Below are 18946 nucleotides of genomic sequence, written 5' to 3'. Positions count from 1 at the left end.
TATTTAGGACGAGGGGAAACAATGTTGTCAGTATGCGAATTGCCTAGATCATAATTACTATTACGCGGGATGTAAGATTCAAGTAAATATAAAGAGCCATAGCGATATGATCCCTTTACACATACACACAATTCATCAAGGATGGGGTAACTCATTTAACCTTGTAGCTTACGTTGCACTGCAATGAGAACTCCACCCCCTAAAGAGCAACCCGTATTTTCAACATTGCGGTCTTTTCGAAATACATTATATTAAATAGTTTGAGTCGAAGTATTCTTTATAAAAAAAATTAGTATTCAACCTGGTCTCAACAAAAATTATGACATCAATACCTAAATGAGAACTACGGGTGCGAATAGTCTCCGACTTAGTTCGAATGCCACCCATATTCTGAAAACAAATCTTTAAATGATGTAGTGATTTATTAGTACTACCGAAATTAGCAACATTTTTTGACTGGAAGATCATCTTTTTGAAAAAAAACGTTAAAGGGCGTACCTTGACGTCCGCAGACCAAACCGATGGTTTAAGTATTTAGTCAAACAATGAGGGCGGAACCCCTAGCTTAAAATTATTATTTTTTAACTAAAGATATTACATAGTATCATTTAATCAATATTTGAAATTTTAGCAACATAAGAAATAACATTATCCTTAGATAAAGAAGGTTTAAAGGATACAAGATGTAACCATTTATTTGTAGCTACTACATCTAGCTCACTACTTGAATTAAGACCACTAACTACATCCCGCGATTTTTTATAATTTATACGCAATCGCCCTTATACGCCCACGAAGTTTGATCGCGCAATACTGGAACCAAGGCGTATCTATACAAGGTGATAGCAGTTGTACAAAAACAAAAAGTTACATGTATTTTGTTCTTGCTTTTTTGGGACAAGTGTCAAAATAATTATTTCCAAGGCGAATTGGATTGTGAATAGTAAATAAACACAAACAATATTTTTCGAGTGTCGCGATAATTTTTCGAAGTACATTTGTGTTATTAATAACAAAAGTAATTAACAACTAGGATTATTATTTACTCCTGAGCAAGAAGTTATAACATTCATAATAACAAAGTGTTCAATTTTGTTATTAAATGAAAATAAAGAGCACGCAAATCGAAATTTGAAGAGACATAGGCAAAAAATACATTTCGAATTTTATTAATATCTTGCAGACACAAATTATGCAAGTAACCAAGGGAACACACTTACCTCTGCTTCCATTTAGATAGTATTTCCATCTATATGGAGCGCCTGCTATGAGGATTTCATAACTCCAAATTGAAAAGCTACCGAAAGCTAGTGAATAAAAAAAGGCTATAAAAATTCCCGACAAATGCTATTTATATCATATAAATAAAAGATTAAAAATTAAATAGATTTTTTTTCTATATCACCTGTGAAATTCTTAATTACGTTAAAAAATATCGTTAAACCCATAATTTATTACATACTATGTATATGAAGTAAAATGATATTCTTAAAATACAAAAGAAGCAAATAATTTCTTTCTGAACAGTTTGGAAAACGGATATAATTAAAATGTCGAATTAGCAAGTTTTATTTAAGCTTAAAGGTTTACACACATTTAAGTCTTTTTTATTTCTATTACTTTACTTAGCTTATAGACTTGATGTTGACTATGACTATGAAGTTTTCGAATAACTGTGTATATGAATTACAATAATGGTATAACAAATAGATACTACTGTGGGCAAAAAGTAAGGTGAATTTATTTGTCAAACTTCGCGGGATTAAAATTTCGCTCTAGTTATTTTTTTCATGAGTTGGCAGCACTGTTAATAACATCTGTGCCAACTTTCATGTGAATGTCATTATCAGTAATATATTTTCGCTTGTGTTTACCAAACGACCAAGAGTGCATTTTTCGATTTTTACAATGTCTGATTTGATTGAGCAGAGAAGTGCCATCAAATTTTGTTTGCGGAATGAAATTTCGGCTGCGGAAATATTTAGAATGTTGCAGAAGGCATTTGATGATTCGACCATGTCGCAGAAAAATGTTTATAAGTGGTACAAAGACTTCAAAGAGGGTCGAGAACGTGTTGATGACTTGGAGCGCTCCGGACGACCATCGACGTCAACAGATGACCAACACGTCAATGAAGTGAAGGAGTTAGTGCTCAAAAATCATCGGTTGACTGTTAAAGACCTTACTGATATGATCGGAATATCAGAAGGATCTGTGAAAACCATTTTGAAAGACCATTTGGGCCTACGAAAAGTCAAATCTCGTTTGGTACCGAAAACTCTCAATTTTTTGGAAAAAAGTCGTCGCGTTGATGTGTGTGAAACAATGCTTTCAGACTATCAGGACAAGCTCAAATGCATCATTACGGGAGATGAGACTTGGATTTATGCTTACGACCCTGAAACAACCGACCAATCAAGCGAATATCGTGCTAGAGGCCAGACCGAAAGGAGCACGTCAAAGTCGTTCAAAAATAAAGGTCATGATGACAGTTTTTTTCGATTTTCGTGGTGTGGTGCACTATGAATTCCTTCCACCTGGCCAAACTGTTAATAAGGAATATTATTTGAGCGTTATGCGTCGTTTACGTGAAGCAACTCGTCTAAAACGACCAGTATTATGGGCCAACAACTCTTGGTTTTTGCATCACGATAATGCACCGTCTCACACTCCACTCTTTCTTCGTGACCATTTCGCCAAAAATTCCACGCATATCGTTCTGCAACCACCGTATTCGCCTGATTTGGCTCCGTGTGAGTTCTGGCTATTCCTAAAACTCAAGAGACCACACCGGGGAACGCGTTTCGAGTCGATTGAGGAGATAAAAGCTGAATCGAAGAAGGTGCTGATGGCTATACCGGAAATGCACTATTTGGCATGTTTCGGGGATTGGAAAAATCGTTGACATAAGTGTATTCCATCGAGAGGGGATTATTTTGAAGGGGATGAAATTGATTTACAAGAATAAATAAAGATTTTTCATTTTACAACCAAATTCACCTTACTTTTTGCCCACAGTAGTATGTATATAAATTGGTTTACATCTTGGGGACAACTATTTGCTAATTTATAAATTAAAAGTGGATTGCAAACAAATCCGTACATTAAATTAGTTTATTTCATTTAAAATGTTCATCTTCCTTCAAAGTGCCTCTTGGCAAAGTGATCCATTTGTAATGTAACCCTCAATTGAAGCTACCACACACCAAAGGACTTGCGTTCTATTCAAACGTATCGGGACAAATGAAATTCATAACCGGTACTGGTATAGAAGAGTTTTCTTGCTTCACTGCAAGGACAATAGGTTTAGCCTACTGCTGGTTGACTTTAAGGGGGGAAGCTGGTCTAGAATTTTGAAAAAATCGAAAAATTTTTTTTTGTCTTAAAAGGTGCTTTAGGGTCTTAGAAATAATATACCAAATGAGGGATGCCAGCAAAAATGTCTAAATGCCCAAATTTTTCATTCGACGGCAGTGCCTCGCAGGTATGATTTTACAATACATACTTACAACTTTAAACGCGTTTTTCTCGAAATCACTTTTTTTAAACTGGCCGAAGACATAACTCGAACAAATCTTTACCGATTCTTACGAAATTTTGACAATACATTCGAAATACCTTTCTCCAGAGACGTACGTAGGATTTTTTATTTATATTACATAGTTTTTTTTTAATCAACAATTTTATGTCGTTCTTATAGTGAAAATTGTAACTTTTTGTTCAAACGTGCACTATTTCGCGAAAAAACAAAATATCGAAAAAATCCTACGTACGTCTCTTTCTGTTGTTATATAGAAACTAAAAAAATTTTATTTTTTGATCCAGAACAAAAATTAAGGAGTATACGTCTTCGGCAATGGACCCACTAGAAAAAAAGGCGCCTTAGGAGAACTGCTGGACAGCGGCCATTTTGAAATTAATTCAGACGAAAAATTTTGTATTTGTACCATGAAAGCTATATTATTAAACCTATTTCACAGATTTTCGATTGATTCCTTTGTTGAGTCAAAATAAATTCATAAAATATGCCCATTTTTTGCGCTCTAGACCAGCTTCCCCCCTTAATATTTCAGTATAGGAACACAAGCACATCGCCTTCCGCAGCATATGCATCTACCATAGCAATATCTGAAACATAAATTGGAACACATAAGACTCAAATATTGCATACTCGTAAACAACTTTTAAAAATACTTACGCATAAACCTCCTTCATTTTGTTGAACATCGTTTCTAACTGAAGGTAGACTATACATACATAACAATGTAGAAACAAAGAAATTTGTAAACAGAGCGAATTCGCCTTGGCACAAATTTTTGACAGAAGTGCCAATTCGCCCAAGGCGAATTAATCAGCTCTTCTAATGATACGAGTACCACCTTGAATAGATACGCCTTGACTGTTCCAGTGCTTGGATTTCCTGCAGTCGACACGTTGTTGTGAGCACCAGCATTAGTTAAAGAAGCAGTGAGAGTGTGTCAACACGTCAATGATATTAGCAGCGGCAGCAGCAGCATGGCTGAGAGAAGCAGTGGGTGCAGAGGTCGGCGTCGTTAGACTAACACAAGTAGCTGATAATCTTAAAGGCTCTGCCACTACCTTGGCCTCTCTTAACTGCGGGACAGGCCGAGACATCATTTGTGTTTACAGCGGATGTAGAAGAGTTAGTTTGATGTTTTGATTTAATTCGCACTTTTAGTCATCTTATGACGGCACCTACATGCATGTATACAACCACGGAGTTCATTAACCTCGGTTGTAAGCAAGGAATGAGTAGAGGTGACACCTTCAATGCTATTTTTATGCATGGCTCTTAATTCCGAGTGCAGTTCTTAGTGTTTTTCCCGATCAAAAGCTTTTTGTCAGATCGAAGAGCACTAATCATAATGATTGTAGGGGTATACTCTGTTTCAAGAGAAACAAGCATGCTATACTGCTAAAACCGTGAACATATCTTCTAGACGAGTGTACCAACATACTGTATAAATACCGTATCTATACATTGCATCGGTAAAATATTCATACTTTGTTAAGCTATGTATTGACGTTTTGGAACATTTAATTTACTTTGAATATTATTATATAAATAAATATATATGTATAATTGTCGTGTACACACTTTTTGAGTGTTTGGCCGAGCTCCTTTTCCTATCTGAGGCGTGTGTCTCGATCTTGTTCCACACCCGTTTCAAGCCGACTCCGAACGGCAGATATTTTTATGAGCAGCTTTTTCATGGGGCTCGACTACTGTTAGAAAAAACTCTTTCTTCATTTTGGTGTTTCACGAAGATCCGAACCTACGTTCTCTCTGAATTCCGAATGGTAGTCACCAAGTCGTTCGTCTACGGCGGCATTGCAATGTAAAATTATTCAACTATGAATATTGAGTATTTATAGTATGTAACATGTAAAACTATTTTTTTGGGGCTATGAAGTAAAGAAATGTGAATTTAGTTGGCAATAATAATATTTCTGTACTACTAAAACTATACTATAACATAAAAATGTAAACAAATTCTGTACTATAAACATTTAAGCAACATAAAAAATACTCATACAGGTACTATTTATTAAAAATATTGGAGAATGTGGTAGGTTTTAAGCTTATGGTGTTAAATGTGGTAGAAATATACAAGGTCCGGCACTCGAAGTGTAACCAACTTCAGACCGCTCGCGCAGCTGATGCACGGGCAAATTAGCAATAGATCTCAAACGTAATAGTGTGATGGCATTATATTTGGCTGGAAAATCACATCCACCTTAAAGAAAAAGTTTTTGTTTATCGCACCATTAGTCATTACAATGATACTGGTAGCATCGCATGACGGTTTGCGGAGGTGGTCATCAAAAAAGACTGCAACGTCCCGTAAAATGGTTCAAAAAGTGAAGAAGCGACTTCGACGAAATCCCCGGCGAGGTGCCAATCATATGGCGAAAGAACTGAAAATATCTATCTAAATTTGTGTTATATCTAATATTGTATTTTCTGACGAGAAAATATTTCAAATTGAGCAATTCGTAAACTCCCAAACTCGGTTTATATGACCGACCGTTCATACGAGAATTCGAGTCATCGATAGGCCACCAAGAGGCAGCACCCGCCACAGGTAAATGTAAATGCGAAATATTATCGGGAAAGTATTGTGGAGGTTCCGTTGAAGCCTTCGGCAGACAAACATTTCGGTGGTAGACCATGATCATTTCAACAGAACTCGGCACCGTCTTACAAAGCTCGAGTGAACAAAGAATGGTTGAAAAACAACGTTCCGAACTTCATAACGTCTACACAACTCCTCTCTAATTCGCCAGACGCTAATTCGATGGGTTATTCTCTTCGGGCCATTTTGGAGAGCAAGGTCTGAACTAAATGATTCACCAGCCTCGAGGCGCTGAAAAAAGCCATTGTCCGCGAGTGGGCTAAAATACCTGCCAAATAGTCCCATTCGGGAAGCTTTCGATTCGTTTCTGGACCGTCTCAAGGCCATAGTCATTAGGTGGTCATATCGAGCAAAAGTAAATCGATTCTTAATTTCGTATTATTTTCACATTTATGACCTTTTTAATTGGTTACTCTTCGAGTGCCGGACCCTGTAATTTAGCCATTAAAAGTGCTAGATCCACCACGAAAATGGTAGGGTTCGTACACGGTTTCAACTCCTTACTGAGTTTGTACATATACATACACCCGCATACTAATATAATAAATGAAGCTAACAGTGCTTCCATAATGTTAATATAAAATTCTATCGCTTTTATTTGTTAATTAACTTGATAGCTCTATGAAAAATCCGTAAAGCAGTCGTAACAAATAAATACGAATATGTACATACAGCTTCAGCAAGCATTTCCGTTCTCAAATCTTCCGTGGCCCTCCATGGCGATGATTGCCAACGCACCAGTGTAATCTTCAGCTCACTGAAGAAGTCGTCTATTGTAAGATTTGTACGACTCTACTATAACAGTTGTAGATTTATCGTATACATATATTTGTACTTATATATATATATATATAATTAGCGTGTACACCCTTGCTTGGGTGTTTGGCCGAGCTCCTCCTCCTTTTTGTGGTGTGCGTCTTGATGTTGTTCCACAAATGGAGGGACCTATAGTTTCAAGTCGACTCCGAACGGCAGATATTTTTATGAGGAGCTTTTTCATGGCAGAAATACACCCGGTGGTTTGCCATTGCCTGACGAGGGGCGACCGCTATTAGAAAAATGTTTTTCTTAATTTTGGTGTTTCACCGAGACTCGAACCTACGTTCTCTCTGTGAATTCCGCAGGGTAGTCACACACCAACCCATTCGGCTACTTAGTCTAGCCATAAATTCTGTGACAAATATTACAAAGCACACGGCGGGAAAAAATTCACTAAAAAAATTCTCTTAGTTTTGCTTTTGTTAGTATCCCGTGTCTACTCATAAATTATACTCAGTCTCGTGGACAATTTCGCAGAAAAACTTAATATTTCGAGAAAGTTTGTTTACCGTACGATCAATAATTTTTTCCAAACGTTTGAAGTGACAGACAGAAAAAGAATTGGTCGTCCTCGCGTGGTTCGAACCAAAACAGCCATAAAAGCCGTTTGAGAAAGAAATTGCAGAAATCCTTTAGAAAGTAGAAAATCATGTTCAGGGAAATGAATATATCGACGAGATCCATGCCAAGAATAATAAGGCATGATAGGATGGTCTCCAACTGAAAGCTTTCCGTCGCTCAACTGTTCGTCTTTTGACCACGCACTTAAAATTAAAATTAGACTCTAGAGATACAAGCAGCTTCTTCTGTGGCGCGCGGTCAACGGCTATGAAAATGTTCACTGCTAAAGAAGTTTTGAATAAGCAAAACGCAAAATTTTATGAAAAATATTGTTCCAATGGTTTACCGTGGCCACCATCCCTGGTGGGGAGTGTCTTGTAAAGACGTTATATCTCTTCTTCTGCGAAAAAGGGGTTAAGACCGGGGCAAAAGTGTACCAGGGGATGCATTAGAAGGTATGGTGAATTAGTTGAGCAATACTCTCTTTAATGGAGAGCGTTCGATCTTCCAGCGAGTTTCCGCTCCAGCCCATAAGGCAAAACCCATCCAGTAGCGGCTAAAAAACAATATTTCTGGGTTCATAGCCGCAGAAGATTGATCGTTTGGAAGTCCAGATCTGAATCCATTGGACTACAGTTTGTGGTCAGAATTGAAGAAGCTAAATCGTAACCATTTCGAATGAAAATTAAGAAAAAAGTTTTTTTTATTAATATTCACATGATTAAATAAAACTAAATTCATTAAAAAAGAATTATAATTTGATATCTATAACGGACTTAACTTTTAACAGAAGTTATGGCGGGATTAAGTATACTATACATGCATGTTTATTATTGGCGCTTACATCTTTGTCGCATAGCACAAATTTAAGGAGAGGCTTGACTTAACAACCGACCAAAGAGAGTGACATGTAAACCGTTTTTTTAGAGCTATAATTATGACGGAGACTATTTTGTACAAGAAAGTATAAAATATTATATATATTATAAAATATTTTTTTTGTGGAAATGCTGTTGAAATAACTATGTTTGATAGAATGTAAGTTCGGCTGACTTCCAATAGTGTAGACCTATCTGTTGGGGAACCGCCTTAATTCCCTGGTGGGTTGTTTGATTAACTTCTGCACATAATTTCTAGATATTCATAGTTTTGAGGTACAGTCGTGCTGCCCTATAGTGTATATTCAATTATTTATGAATTAATTGGGCAAATTTTTCACATGAACTTGCAACTGTACTGCATATACAATCTAAAAGGATTCAATAAAGATTAACTAGAAAAATTGGTTGCCAAAATGCTCCAAAAAAAAAAAAAACACCAGGAAAAAAACAAAAAGTATGGTCTAAATATAGCTCCACGCTGCGATCGGGCGCAACGCGAGCCATGTGGGATCGCTACAGAGAGCTAAAAAAGGAAGAGAGTCGTATTATCCGAAAGAAGAAACGAGACACCGAAATACATGAGTGCGAGGAGCTTGAGGTGCTGGCCAATAGGAACAACGCCCGAAAATTCTATCAGAAAGTTCGGCGGCCTACAGAAGGTTTTAAAACCGGGGCGTTTTCCTGTAACAAAAAAGATGGCGATCTGGTGACTGACGTACAGAGCAATCTTAAATTATGGAGAGAACACTTCTCGAACCTGTTAAACAGTGATAGCTGCGCATGTCACAGAGAATGTGAAGATCCCGATACCCTAATCGTTGACCACGGAATTGTCGTTCCGATACCCGATCATGACGAGGTGAGAATAGCGATAACGCATCTAAAGAACAATAAAGCTGCGGGCGCCAACGGACTGCCGGCTGAGCTATTCAAACATGGCGGCGAGGACCTGGTAAGGTGCATACATTAGCTCCTATGCAAAATATGGTCGGATGAAAGCATGCCTGCCGATTGGAATTTAAGTGTGCTCTGCCTAATCCATAAGAAGGGCGATCCTGCAATCCGTGCCACTTACCGCGGGATTAGTCTTAGTGAAAGGCTGAACCCCACCATCAACCAACTGATTGGACCTTATCAGTGTGGCTTTAGACCTGGACAGTCTACCATCGACCAAATATTAACAACACGCCAAATCTTTGAAAATACCCATGAAAGGAGAATCGACACACACCATCTTTTCGTCGACTTCAAAGTTACTTGTATGCTCCGATGTCTGAATTTGGTATCCCCGCAAAACTAATATGGCTATGCAAGATGACGTTGCTCAACATCAGAAGCGCCGTCAGAATTGGGAAGGACCTCTCCGAGCCGTTTGATACCAAACGAGGTTTCATACAGGGTGACTCGCTGTTGTGCGACTTCTTTAACCTGATGTTGGAGAGGATCGTACGAGCCGCAGAAATCAATCGCTCAGGCATAGTTTTTTATAAGAGCGTACATTTGTTGGCGTATCCCGATGATATTGACATCATCGGCCTTAACAACCGCGCTGTTAGTTCTGTCTGCTCCAAACTGGATAAGGAGACAAAGCGAATGGGTCTGGTGGTGAACGAGGACAAAACCAAGTACCTCCTGTCTTCAAACAAACAGTCGGCGCACTCGCATAGCGGCACCCACGTCACTGTTGACAGTTATAATTTCGAGGTTGTAAAAGACTTCGTATATTTTGGAACCAGCATTAACACCGATAACAATGTCAGGCTTGAAATCCAACGCAGAATCTCTCTTGCCAACAAGTCAACTTTGGACTAAGTAGGCAACTGAGCATTAAAGTCCTCTCTCGACAAACAAAACTAACACTCTACAAGACTCTCACCATGCCCGTCCTAACGTATGGCGCAGATGCTTGGACGATGACAACATCCGATTAAGCGACGCATGGAGTGCTTGAGAGAAAGATTCTGTGGAAAATTTTTGGACCTTTGCACGTTGGCAAGGGCGAATATCGCTGGCGATGGAACGATGAGCTGTATGAGCTCTACGACGACATAGACATAGCGCAGCGAATAAAGATCCAGCGTCTACGTTGGCTGGGTCATGTCGTCCGAATGGATACAAACGCTCCGGCTCTGAAAGTATTCGATGTGGTACCAGCTGGTGGTAGCAGAGAAAGAGGAAGGCCTCCTTTGCGTTGGAAAGATCAGGTGGAGAAGGACTTAGATCCACTTGGTGTGCCCAACTGGTTAGCACGAAAAAGAAACGACTGGCGCGCTTTGTTAAACTCGACCGAAATCGCGTAAGCGGTTATAGCGAAAATTAAGGAGAATAAGAATGTACTAAATCCAGGGCATCTATTCTGCAATGCGAATAGTAATTTTGGGACGCAAGGGCATTGTCACAATTTGTTGTATGTATTCGAACAAGACGTTGATAATGTAGTTTAGTTTATTTTAAACTCTATTTCTATAGTTTCTTCACTATCGCCTTTAACGAAATTAGCTCAATTATTACTTCTAATGTTGATGTGGAACACTTTATATATGCTAATGATGTTTTGGTATTTTCCTAGTCAAAAAATCTTAACAAAGTCAACTTTCTTGAACATATTAAACAGCATAAGCAAATGGTCAAAAATATCAGGTGCCATTGTGCAAGCTACTTCCCCAGTTTGTCCCTTTTTAATGTTCTAATATACATAAGGAACACTGTAAAGTTATTTGAATAAGTTTATTGTGAAGACTCGACATAGTTGAGTTTTAATCCTCGAAGCGTTACCATGTTCATCCACACACACTTTTTAACATAGCAAGGGTTTTACTCTTATCCAAAATGGATTTTGTACTTTGTATTTACGGGCATCGTGCTAATCAAAATATTTAACTACTTAATGCTCCTTACCATGAGGCACCTAGAAGGAGTATCCGTGCGTTCCTGACATCGCAAAACAAGCTGTTCGTGGGGAAGCCGGATTACCGGATATATCCAACATAGTCATGCGCAACACAATATAGCTTCTACCCAAGCTCTTCACTGCAGAAACGAAGTCTTACTTTTACAGGTAAACTTAGCGATGTAGTAATCTATATAGCCGATCTATTGAACCATTTTAACGAAGTCGCATTAATCATCGAAATCCAATATATATAATATATTAATAAACCAAAATGCTGTAAAGTTCCGGGTCATGCCAGAATTCAAGTCAACGAGTACGCTGATGCCAGAGCCAAAAAAGCCTACACTTCTCTTCTACAAATCTCTTCAGTAAATGTACAATAGTCAATGGAATAATTACCAGCACTACTATAAAAAAGAACAATCCTACTGGAATCAAACTCTTATATCCGACACACATGTCTATATGTATATAGTATACATGTATACAGAAAGAGTTTTCCAATAAGAGGTGTTATTTTGATATTCAAAGAAAAATGCTATTTTGTAATAAAAATGATTGGAGGTTTATTTCACTATAAAGAGGAAGGTATGCCGATAATAGTGGAAAGTAACATCAGGCATATGATCACCACGACCACGCAATATCCTTTTCATGAAATTTTCCATAACCGAATAGCAAAGTGGCTACCCTATGTTCTCGATACCCTTCTGAAGTCCATATTTGAGGTCTTGAATCGACCCTGGGCTGTTGGCGTACACCTTCTCTTTCACGTGGCCCAAGGAAAAAAGTCACAAGGTCTTAAATCACAAGATCTCGGTGGCCAATTGTCTTGTTGATAATAAACGTTGTCCAGATCAATACCATCCACTTCCAGCCATAAAAAATCGTTAATCATCTCTCGATAGCCTTTTATATATTTAAGTAACACTTGTTCCTTGAAAACCCTTTACATCATAAAAATCGCGCGATTTTATATCTGTTAATATATATATCTATATCTGTAAATATGTCTATACAAATATATATATATATATATAATTGGCGCGTACGAACTCCTCCTATTTGTAGTGTGCGTCTTGATGTTGTTCTACAAATGGAGGGACCTATATACATAAGCAATTTTAATATAGAAATAAACCATACAATTTCTTATCTTCTAAATTGTTACATATTGCTTCTACTTGTTGAATTAACCAAAATGGGAGAATTATTGGTCAACTTTACAAATTTTGAAATCAAATAACCTTAAAACCCCCCTGATGGTGAGGTTTTCACTTTTAAAATGTAGCATAGCCCCCCTATCGCAAAATTTTTATCTATCTATAAGGTTTTTCAATTAGGGCGGGTAGATGTTGAAATGGAATAAAATGGCGTTTGCTGTGTGGCACGTAGCGCCGTCCTGCTGGAACCACATGTCGTCTAGGTCCATATGGGTCAATATGGGCCATAAGAAATTTGAAGGGCCACCACGGCTACCGAAAAATGGGCGCAATGCGCGCAACGTGTGCGTTAATGAACACTCATTTTGATAATAAAGTTTTATCATTTGAACGTGCTGTTCAATCCTGTAACTTGCCATGATGATTTGGCATAAACAACTGAATAATAAACAAAAGATTTGACAGATGTCCCCAAAACAAAATGGCTGCCACAGTGCGCCAAAATCGACCCGCGCCAATTGAAAAACGTTTGTGTTAATGAACACTCATTTTAATAATAAAGTTTTATCATTTGAACGTGCTGTTCAATCGTGTAACTTGCCATGATGATTTGGCATAAACAATTGAATAATAAACAAAAGATGTGACAGATGTCACCAGAACAAAATGGGTGCCACAAGGCGCCAAAATCGACCGCGCCAATTGAAAAACCATATACTTCTCAAACCTAAACCGATAGAAAAACTGAAATTTTAGAATGCATACGGCGAGAACAAATTCGCAGAAAAAAGTTCCGTTAGTTTTAGTACGCAGTGTCTACTCATAAATTATATTCAGTTTCGTGGCAAATTTCGCTTGTTGGCAATGTGCAGGTGAGATGTACGAATTGCTGAAAAAACTTAATAGTTCGAGATTGTTTGTTGACCGTACGATCAATCATTTTTTCCAAACGTTTGAAATGACAGACAGAAAAAGAAGTGGTCATCCTCGCGTGGTTCGAATCAGTACAGCCATAAAAGCCGTTTCGAGTCTGAAAAGCGAACTGGATAGGCTATTCGGGTATTCGAAGTGAGGGCTGAGCACAGTGTCGACTCCGACTAGGCGTTCATCCACAGGGCTCCAGATCATAATTAGTGAGGAACACTTTGGTATGTACTTGTACAGGGTGGCTGGTGAAAGCCGCTACCAAAAAAAAAATTGAATAACTTTTTTTCTTTTTAAGTTATCTGTTCCATTTTTGTTTTAATTTGCAGATTGATCTTTAAAATTTATTAAAATGGATAACTGGGACACACAAACAAGAATTTGGATAGTCCGTCGCTATCACGCACTGGAGTCCGTAGTTTTGGTACAGAGAGAGTACAGGCGGATGTTTGGCGGCGATCCCCCGAGCAGATGGACCATAATGAGACTGGTGAATAATTTTGCTGAGCAAGGAACAGTCGCAAGAAGGCCTTATCATCGAAACCCACCAGTTCGGACGGAGGAAACGATCGCTGCTGTAGCTGCAGCTATACAAAGCAATCCAAGGGTTTCAACAAGAAGCTTATCTGCTCAACTTGGTGTCAGCCGACAGTCTTTGCAAACAATAATGCACAAAGATTTAGACTTATTTCCCTACAAAATTCAAATGGTTAACAAACTGAATGCAGCAGACTTGCCGATTCGCTTGGAATTTTGCCAGAAGATCCTGCAAATGGTGGAAGAAGACCAAAACATGTTAAACTGCCTTTTCATGTCTGATGAGGCCCATTTCGATTTAAACGGCAATGTGAACAAACAAAATTGTCGAATATGGAGTACTTCTAACCCACAGATACTCCACGAGACTGAATTGCATCCTCTTCGCGTGACAGTGTGGTGTGCGGTTTCTTCACGCTGTATTGTCGGGCCTTATTTTTTTGAAGAAAATGGTCACACCGTTACGGTTACTAAGATGCCGCACTTGTGTCAACGAGCATGGGGGGCATTTAAATTCAATTATTTTTAAATCAATTATAGTTAAGCTACATTTAATAAAATTTAATGACCTTCAACTTGAAAAAAAAATAAATGAATTCCATACACTAAAAAAAGTGTTATTTGAGTTTCTTAATGTAGCAAAATCCATCAGCCACCCTGTACCTTGACTTAACGATATTTTGCATAATTCTATTAAGTAGGTATAGAATCGCATTTAACCCTTTTAAAGATTTACCATAATAGTTTACAAGTTCCACAAATGACCTTACATCGTCACTCATAAACCGTTGCTTATGCGTTTCATCATCTCTAGCAGATATCTTAATGTCATCTAAGAAAACGGCAATGTCCGGTCTGCCTAAAACCCCCCAGTATTAGCGATAGGTTGACTGTGACTGTAATAACTGTGTAACCGCACATCACTAGGAAAGTGTCATTGTCCACTTTAACTTCAAATGATGATACAAAACAGAAATACTTTTGGAAATAATTTTTTATTATAATCTGGCAGAGAATTTCATGGTTTTTGTTTTGTTATTTTGAGTATGATATCTGGCATACATACACATGGTAGAAAAAGTCTGCGTTCACCCACTGTTATAAAGTATTAAAATAATTTGACGTGTTTATCTTAAAACTCTCAGTTATTTCTTTTCACTTATTTCAAAGAAAATTATTCGTAGAGGGTATGAACAAACTTTTTTGGAGTTTGAGCTGCGTCGTGTTCAGATAACGATTGTAGTACAGTTACTTAAATAGGCTGAGCAGAAAAAGTGTGCGTTCATTTCGAATAGTGACGATTATTTGCATTGCAATTACGTTAAATTTAATTTTAAATCATTCATGTAGTTGACGCGGTTAAGAACAAATCTAAAGAGGGAAAAATTTATATTAGAAATACATTTTTTGTTACTATGAACCAAAGGCGAAAAGAAATAGATATTGGTGAAAGGAAAATCATTGTAAGTTTGTGGCAAAATAGGAAGAGCTATCGTGAAATCGCGGAAATTGTTGGGAGGCAATACTCCTCGGTCCAAAGAGTGATAAACCACTTCAAGCAAACGAATTGTTTGGAGTCTAAGCCTCGTTCTGGGCGTCCAAAAAAACAGACGGAAAGAGAAGAACGCAACATAACTAGTCTTGAGAAGTCTAATTCACGAGTAACAGCAAGCCAAATTTCAAAAGACATAGAAGTAAAATACCAAAAGAAAGTACATCCAGATACAGTAAGAAAAATTCTCAAAAGAATCGGATTTCACGGCAGAGTGGCCCGAAAAAAACCCTTCATATCGCGAGTAAATCGACTTAAGCGGATGGCTTTCGCCAAGAAATACGTAAACAAGCCACCTGTGTTTTGGAATAGTGTGATTTTTTCAGATGAGAGCAAGTTTTGCATTTTCGGGATAAAAGGTCGTAAAATTATTTGGAGGAAAAACGGAACGGCACTTGGAAAGCAAAATCTGGTACCTACGGTAAAGCATGGGGAAGGAGGTGCCATGATATGGGGTGTATGGCTAGTTCGGGCGTTGGAAATATACAGTTTATTGAGTCGATAATGAACAGACATGATTATCTTGATATTTTAAAAACGAATTCGAGAGAAAGTGCAATTAAACTGGGACTCGGTGAAAGATTTGTTTTCCAACAGGACAACGACCCGAAACACACAGCAGAGATTGTTAGGTTGTGGTTGTTGTATAATGTTCCAAAACAACTTCGCACACCCCCACAATCACCTGACCTTAACCCCATTGAGCATTTATGGGACGTTCTAGAAAAAAAAAAAACGAGAGCGTACTAGCAAGGAAATGCTTAAGAAGGCGCTTAAAGAGGAATGGGAAGCCATAAGTCCAGAAATAACAGCCAAACTAGTTGGATCAATGAAAAGACGCCTTCTAGAAGTCATAAAAAGGCGTGGATATCCAACTAGCTATTAATTTTAAAACATTTCTATGATCTTAAGCCTTTTATTTTATTATTATTGAAGTGAACGCAAACTTTTTCCGTTTAGTTTGAATGGCCTTTTTAATTTTATGTGATCTCATTTTAAATTTGATTTTGTTATTGGTAGCGAAATATGTGTGATAGTTACGGTTAAGTGAACTAAATAAAACCCATTAAAAAAAATTCTGAAATATTTATGGTTTTGAACTTTTTCTAATGCAAAGAATATTTGCATAGTTGAACGCACATTTTTTCTACTATGTGTATGTTCGCCACGATTACGAGTTACATATATTAGTTCATTCGATCAGTCCAATAAATCGATTTTTAAGTGCCAAATGTCGTCGATAATTAGCTGATTTACTTTTGGAAACAAAATCTCAGTCAGCATGGCTCGATAGGGCTCGTTTCGAAAGAAATGAGAATCGGCGGTGCCTCCAACGTGTAAAATAAAAGTTAAATGCTCTATTTACTTCGCGAACAAATTATATTTTTATTTTCAAAGTAAAGTTCCACCATTTGGAAGCGTTGTTCTGGAGTTAAATGATTCACGATGATTTGCGAAACCTTACTGAACAGAAATGTCGCAATAGTTTGCCATTATCAGTTGTCAAACCATTGTTATCTATATCGATAGTTGTCATGCAGCCAAAAACCACCCTATGAAACCCAATGCGTTTGGCCTTATATATGCAGTGATTAGTAATAAATCCACAAAAACTAATCTATCCGTTCACATACAGCAGGCTAACTGCAATTGACGAGCAGTGCTATGTCTACGTCCTACATAGACAGGTGGAGGGAATTAGTAAACGACGTCTACTGAAGTTCTAAAAAATTATGGTAGTGATACGCGTTCGAAATTCGATATTACAATTTGTAATAAGCACTTACAGGTCAAGGCGTCTATGGGCACAGGGTTTTTTCTATACTAATATTATAAAGAGGAAAACTTTGTTTGTTTGTTTGTTTGTAACGAATAGGCTCAAAAACTACTGGACCGATTTTAAAAATTCTTTCACCATTCGAAAACTACATTATCCAGGAGTAACATGGATTACATTTTATTTTGGAAAAAAATAGGGTTCCGTAAGATATTTGGATTTTTCGGACACAAACTGAAAAAAATCTTATATATAAAATAAAGTCAACTTTTTGTGTGTGTTCGCTAACCGGCCGTGTCTGCACCGAATTAAACCAAACTTACACACATAGTTAAGAAGGTATTGAAGATGGTTTCCGTATAGTTTGGATACTTATTGGTGGATAGGGCTCGAGATATAGGTCAAAACGTGGACCCGGGTAACCTTCGGATGTGTATATAAAATATGGGTATCAAATGGAAGCTGTTGGTGAATGCTTTAGTTCAGAGTATTTTTCATGCCGCTCCGTGACTAGGGTCTCGAGATAGAGACCAAAACGTGGACCCTAGAATGTGTTTGTACAATATGGGTATCAAATGGAAGCTGTTGGTGAATGCTTTAGTACAGAGTATTTTTCATGCCGCTCCGTGACTGGGGTCTCGAGATATAGGTCAAAACGTGGACCCGGGTAACCTTTGGATGTGTATGTACAATATGGGTATCAAATGGAAGCTGTTGGTGAATGTTTTAGTTCAGAGTATTTCCATCCGCTCCGTGACTAGGGTCTCGAGATAGAGACCAAAACGTGGACCCTAGAATGTGTTTGTACAATACGGATATCAAATGAAAGCTGTTGATAAGTGCTTTAATACGGGGTAATTTTCATACCTATTGATGACTAGGGTCTCGAAATATAGGTCAAAACGTGGACCCGGGTAACCTTCGGACGTGTATGTACAATATGGGTATCAAATGGAAGCTGTTGATAAGTGCTTCAATACGGTGTAATTTTCATACCTATTGATGACTAGGGTCTCGAAATATATGCCAAAACGTGGACCCGCCGTGTCTTTGCACCGAATTAAACCAAACTTACACACATTGTTAAGGAGGCATTGAAGATGGTTTTCGTATAGTTTGGATACCTATTGGTAGATAGGGTCTCGAGATATAGGTCAAAACGTGGACCCGGGTAACCTTTGGATGTGTATGTACAATATGGGTATCAAATGGAAGCTGTTGGTGAATGCTTTAGTTCAGAGTATTTCCATCCGCTCCGTGACTAGGGTCTCGAGATAGAGACCAAAACGTGAGCCCTAGAATGTGTTTATACAATATGGATATCAAATGAAAGCTGTTGATAAGTGCTTTAATACGGGGTAATTTTCATACCTATTGATGACTAGGGTCTCGAGATATAGGTCAAAACGTGGACCCGGGTAACCTTCGGACGTGTATGTACAATATGGGTATCAAATGGAAGCTGTTGATAAGTGCTTCAATACGGGGTAATTTTCATACCTATTGATGACTAGGGTCTCGAGATATAGGTCAAAACGTGGACCCGGGTAACCTTCGGACGTGTATGTACAATATGGGTATCAAATGGAAGCTGTTGATAAGAGCTTCAATATGGGGTAATTTTCATACCTATTGATGACTAGGGTCTGGAAATATATGCCAAAACGTGGACCCGCCGTGT

At 37.9% G+C, this 18946-nt stretch overlaps 1 protein-coding gene across 4 annotated transcripts in view; it reads left to right on the top strand.

Moving 5' to 3' along the window:
* LOC129251166 (plasma membrane calcium-transporting ATPase 1) overlaps window positions 1–18946 on the top strand; it is a 267827-nt gene that overhangs the window by 25056 nt on the left and 223825 nt on the right. For all 4 annotated transcript variants that reach the window (XM_054890525.1, XM_054890524.1, XM_054890526.1 and 1 more), the window contains one exon: window positions 11332–11477. The gene's annotated coding sequence lies outside the window, so the exon portion shown is untranslated. Of the gene's footprint in view, window positions 1–11331; window positions 11478–18946 lie in introns of those variants that run through there.

The sequence above is a fragment of the Anastrepha obliqua genome, unplaced genomic scaffold, assembly GCF_027943255.1.
Source record: "Anastrepha obliqua isolate idAnaObli1 unplaced genomic scaffold, idAnaObli1_1.0 ptg000009l, whole genome shotgun sequence".
NCBI classification, from domain to species: domain Eukaryota; kingdom Metazoa; phylum Arthropoda; class Insecta; order Diptera; family Tephritidae; genus Anastrepha; species Anastrepha obliqua.
Note: the sequence above shows the minus strand (reverse complement) of the source record. Positions and strands in the feature narration are given on the sequence as shown.